The sequence below is a fragment of the Alligator sinensis genome, unplaced genomic scaffold (assembly GCF_000455745.1).
Source record: "Alligator sinensis unplaced genomic scaffold, ASM45574v1 scaffold71_1, whole genome shotgun sequence".
NCBI classification, from domain to species: Eukaryota; Metazoa; Chordata; order Crocodylia; family Alligatoridae; genus Alligator; species Alligator sinensis.
In genome coordinates, this window is record NW_005841834.1 from 5052314 (window position 1) to 5058240 (window position 5927).

A 5927-nucleotide genomic window follows, 5' to 3' on the forward strand; every position below is an offset into this window, starting at 1 on the left:
ATTCCTGCTCAGCTGGCCCCATGGAGCTAGCTTTATGGGGGGAACAACCAGGGGACTTTACATGTGCTCCAACACGTTCCGATTAGAAAGCATCAGAGATGCTGGAGCATTTTAATCAGAATGCTGTAGTGTCTTGTGCATTCAGTGTTCTTGTGTTTCAAGTGTCAGAGGGGGTGCTTTAACTAAAGCTTCTTGAATAAGCTTTAAAGTGCCCTGCTGCCATTTTGAAATGAGGGACACTGAATACACGAGATGTTGTGAGTGTTTTAATTAGTGGCTCCCAAGAGCCGCTCTAATTAAAACATGCCCCCTGGAGCACATGTACATCTGGTGCCAGCGTTCCCCACTGCCCTGACTCGCACTAGGTGAGAGAATACCCAGTGTTTCCTGCTGCTTTAGACCTGCAGAACAGCTGAATCACTCCATTCTGCGATGTCTAGTTCTAGCCTAAATACACTAGATTTATGCACTTTTGAAAAGTACTTTGAAGTACTTTGTCTATGCCTTTGACCTGAAGAAGGGTACTTTGTGCCCAAAAGCTTGTCTAACATCTTTCCCAGATATACAGTTAGTTCATTAAAAGATATCACCAAAAAAATCCCTTCCTTCTTGCATTGGGTTAACAGTGTTATTAGTAATCTTACAGAAAGAACAAACAGCTTAGAAGCACTGTATTTTTCTTTTCTTTGAAAAATAATGGATTCTGACTTTATTTGCATAGTCATATTATAATTTCTTTCCTTACAGGTTTTCTGTTAGAGCTCCCTGTGTAATACCATTTATAATGAAATCTAAAGACATTATGGATTATCATTTTGGTATGTATGTCATGTAATGTAAAGTGGTTTCATGCAGAGAACTGAAATGAGACACAGATGATTCATTTACACATTTATTTACTATCCTGCTTGTTCTATCAGACTGAAATGGAGAACAATGCCATCATTTTACAGACATTTGACATAAATTAAACAGGTATTTTGATGTTGAACAGTTGCACAGACTACCACATGCATATTATGTTGGTTGGAGCAGAAATATTTAGTTGATTAGCAAAATCTAGAGTAACAAAAAAAAATCACATTTCCTTTTTATGAAGTTAAAATGCGGCTGATATGGAGACACTGATACAAACACTATTAAATGTGAGAGGTTATTATACTAATGGTGTAAGATGGATAGCTGAAAAAAATAAACTATTATTAAATAGTATTATCTATAGAAAGAAATGAAATCAAATCGTTTCTAATAAATATAATAATAATAATAATAATAATGAAACAAAGCATGTTTGATGCAATTACCATTGCAAAATGCCCTACATTATATTTCCCAACCCGGCCCCATAGACAAACAATATGTAAAGCAAAAAGCAGCAATTCTCCCACACGTTTGGGGCATTTTGTAAAGGCAGATGAATGAGATTAGACAAGACTTATCACATACACTTTTATCTTCTAATGACAGATTCTTTTTAAAGGAGATATGTTGTTAATGTAGCATTTTACAATGAAATGCTGCTAATCCTGTAGAATTGAACAATAGTGAAGACACTGCTAATGTGCCAAGAGAACTTGAAAAATACTGTTGTGCTTTTTTTCTGCAGCATTCAGAGCATTCACAGAGGAATACAAAGTAAAAGTTCATTAAACTCAGTAAAACTAATGATATTTCATGCTACTGTACCTATGAAACTAAAACAGTAAACTTATAAACATAAAATAGTACAAATTTTAGTTGATATTTACAATGATCTTAAAGTAACAGGCTATGTATACAACTGTCAGCTTGCTTGTATACTAATCCCTAAATATTTCATTTTATCTGTGTGACTCCCTTTAACATTAATAGGAGTTACATGGCTAACACTCTGCATAACTCATTGAAAATGTAGAGGTATAAATCCAAAACTCTGCTTCCTAGGTAAAGTGCTCAGGATTGTCCCCAATGAGCCTTTTTCCTTTTGCAACATGTGTTAGACACTTTTCACTTTGCCTAAAGCCATAATAAATTGCTCATTCCCTTAGTTCTATAGAGGCAAAATTCCCATTGGGTTTCTCTTTAAGGACTGCAAGAACAGGCATAAAAGTTTTATGTCCCCAACCCGCACTGAGATGCAATCTTAGTGAACATAAAGCTCAAGTATCAGCATAAAATAAATGTCTCATTGTAACTGTAAAAAAATAAAGTAAGAAATAGTTATTTTCTCTTTTGCAGGATAGTTATGAGATTTTTGCCTGAGAGCAAAACAACTGAAGCACATTAAGATCCAAAAAGAAAAAAAAATCAATTTCAGTTAATGGTCTAAATGGGAAGAAGTTTACACCACACTCATTTCAGATGGGCACATAGTCTGAAGCCTGGGTTACCTAGCACTTCGTGTAGCCATGTGCACAGGTCTCACTCTCCTTTTACTCACATTGGTGTAAATCAGAAATAGGGCCATTGAAAGACATGCTCTGCATGCTGGTTTTATGCTTATATAACTCTATTGACTTCATCCTAGAGTAGGGGCAGATTCAGTCCCACTGTGCTTTTAGTAACTGTTTACACTTTTACAGAAGTGTAAATGACTACAAAAGGCACACAACACTGGACAATCAAACCCAAAATGCTAACCAGAGTTATCAAAGGATGCAGCGATTAGTTGATGTCAAACTGGACAAGATCTTCCATGGTTTATCTTACTTGGCATAACTAAGATAAAAGGTCACTGAGCTCTTCAGAGTCACATTCTGCTCTTTTTATGTATACAAGTAATACTACTGACATCAAGTAATGGCATTTAGTCAAGGACGGCAGGATTGGATACATTCCTGAAACATGATGGTTGCATGCAGCTATCTTTTCAAACTGAGGGAAAGCAGGGTTCACAGACACATGCTTGAACAGTCAGGACCTTTTTGACAATATTGCTGCATTACTCTAGCACTTCTGGTCCATTTTTGTATAGTTGTTATTGAAGATACTGTAACTAAAGACAATTATCTTGCCTTTGCAATCATGATGAACCAAATATTTTCTTCTGGTAAGTGTGCATGCCTCCCATTGAGGTGTCGGGGGGATCTAAGCGCTTACTTGAAGAGATAGTTTAGCCTACTGAACTCAATTGATCAACAGAGATTTTATGAGAGCATACATTAACCCTAAGAGTACAAACAATGTGTAACCAAGAATGTAGAGGGATGAAACCTCTCTGGTAAATTTAATTTGGAGGCTTGGGCAGCATATTGCTTCATTCTGAATGAGATTAAATTAATTCACATTGTAGTCTCAAAAAAAAAAGTATTGGTGTATTAGTCCCCAGGTCTACAGAGGGATCAGCATGGCTGTTTACTATACTTCATAAGCTGCGTCTACAGGCAGCCTGTGGCTACTGCGCAGTAGCATTGTGTGGCAAGAAGCATGATGACTGGGCAGTCAGTGTCTCGTGTAGACATGACCATTAAGGACTTTAAAGTACCAAACAACATCATTAAAGTAATGCTACAAGGTTGTATTTTGTTACCACAAATTTTTAGAAGAAGCCTCCACTGAAGTTAATGGGCAAGTCTATTTAAATATCAATGGCACTATATTTTCCAAAGATTTTATTTAAACCTGCAAGAGACACAGAGACTTGTCTGTCACTTCATCCTTAACTCACCCCTTTGCAGCAGGTCTTACATCTCATATAGTATGACCATGTTCTCTGGGCTGAGATGACTGTCCAAGATGCTATTCTAGACTTCTGTACTGCAGTATATATCACCAACTATTGTTTGTATCTAATTTCTCTTCTGTAAGCAAATAAATGGAGCAGCTAATGGAATAATCTCTCAGAACAGGTGACCTCAATTAGAACCCTTGATTTTTTTAAAGTGGGGTTTAAACCAGGAGACAGTACTTGGTTGATTTCCTTTGGTCCACAGACAAGGGAGAAACATTCACATTAAATTGCTGAATCTTTTAATACAATTCAACAGTTATCTACAATTGCTTCTAGCAAGGACCTGGGAAAAGTAAGCATATTTACTCAGAATTTTTCAGAATAATCAACTTTGTCTTCAGTGCCTTACTGAAGACATTAAAATGGTTCTTCACTAAATACAGCATAAAAATTAAATTCCTTCTACCAGGGATTTAATAAACATGATTCTTATTGTTTGCAAGACAGAATTTAAGATTCTTCCCTTCATGACAAATTTGCTGAATCAATAATAATAATAACAATCATATAATTAAATTTCCCATTAGCTTGAATGGTGAGTTATTTAATTTTTAATGGTGCATCAGTGTACGCATGCATATATATGTCACTTTAAGATAGATACATCTTATTTGTGTATATATACATACATACACACTATTTATTTTTATGGATTTGACCCTAATGAAGATATTAATTATATATTCACTATTATTTATGAAATAAACTACTCTTAGAATGGGGAAAAATACTATTTTCTACCTAGACATTTACATCACACTTATCATAACAGTATCTGAATACTTTTCTGAAATATAAGAAGTATCACTGTAATCTCCTCATTGATTATCCTTGGTTCTCCTCTGCCACTCTTCTTTGGGACAGCGCAACAGTGATGGAAGGATCTGGAGCAATGCAAGTGATTAAGGAGTTGGAATACAAGCTGCATGTAAAAAGTATGAAGGAATTCAACATCCTTATTTTAGAGAAAAGGAGATTAAGGGGAGGAATATAATAGCAGTTTCAAGTACTGGAAATATTGATATAAAAAAGATGGTTCTGTTTTCCCAGAGGTCACATTTTAGGAAAAACCTGCTCACTGTAGGAACAGTAAGACACAGCAACAAGCTGGCTAGAGAAGTCCTGGAACTTTTTGCAATGGAAGTTTACAGGAAAAGGCTGGGCAGTTACAGGATGGTTTAGACCTAATTTCCTTACCCCCCCAAAAAAACAATAACAACAACCCCAAAAAACCAGGATGGTTTAGACCAGAGTTCAGCAATCCCCAGCACGTGTGCCGAGCATGCCATGCAAGGCCATTTTGCTTGGCACACCACAGCCAGCCCAGGCTCTAAGCAGCTGCTGCCAGCCATGGAGCCCAGGCTGCTCCCAGCAGGTGGCTGGGAGGCTGCAAGCCCTGCTGTAAGCGGACTGGGCTCTGTGGGCCAGCTGCAGCCGGGAGGCTGCAAACAGCTGCTCCAGGCTCCGCATGTCGGCACTCCAGCACCTTCCAAGGTAGACATTGTGGTTTTTTCGGCACTCCAGCCAAAAAATGTTGCCTACCCCTGGTTTAGACTAACAGGGCCAATCTTTCTGGCAGGTGTGCCACAAATCAGCCAAATACCCTCCTTGAATGCTCCTATGATCCCCTTCCTCTGCCAAATTGACTACTCTGCTTTCTGCTCTCTGCCCTGTACTCCCTGCATGATATGCTGCTTTGCTTCCTGCCTGTGGTCCCTGCTCAATCTCCTAACCTGTTTTCCACTCCCTGCCCTACCTGCCACTGTGCTGCTTGTCCCTTCTCTGGTCTGCTGCATGCCACATGTGCCATCTGTGGCATGCATGCTGCAGGTTGGCCACCCCTGGTTTAGCAAGTGAATGTTGCATCTGTGCAAAGAGTTGGCATAATGACCCTCCATGTCCCTGCCAAATCTGTGATTCTATGATGCTATATGGTATATTTATTTTTAGAAAGGTATCCAGATACTATAGTGATGGGTACAGTCTAAAGACTCAGATAGACAGTCTAGGTTGGTTTCAGCATCTCTGAGACTCTTGGTAGAGAATCAAAAGAACTGCTGTACAAACGAAGTAGGTGAGTTAGGGTTGGAAAATGAGTTTTAATGCTGAATTCATATTAGTGGGTGCATCTACATGTGAGCTTTACTGCAAAGTAGATTAATTAGCTAGGCAGTAAAATGTCACTGTCTTCACGTGCACTGGTATTAGGGTGCAGTAA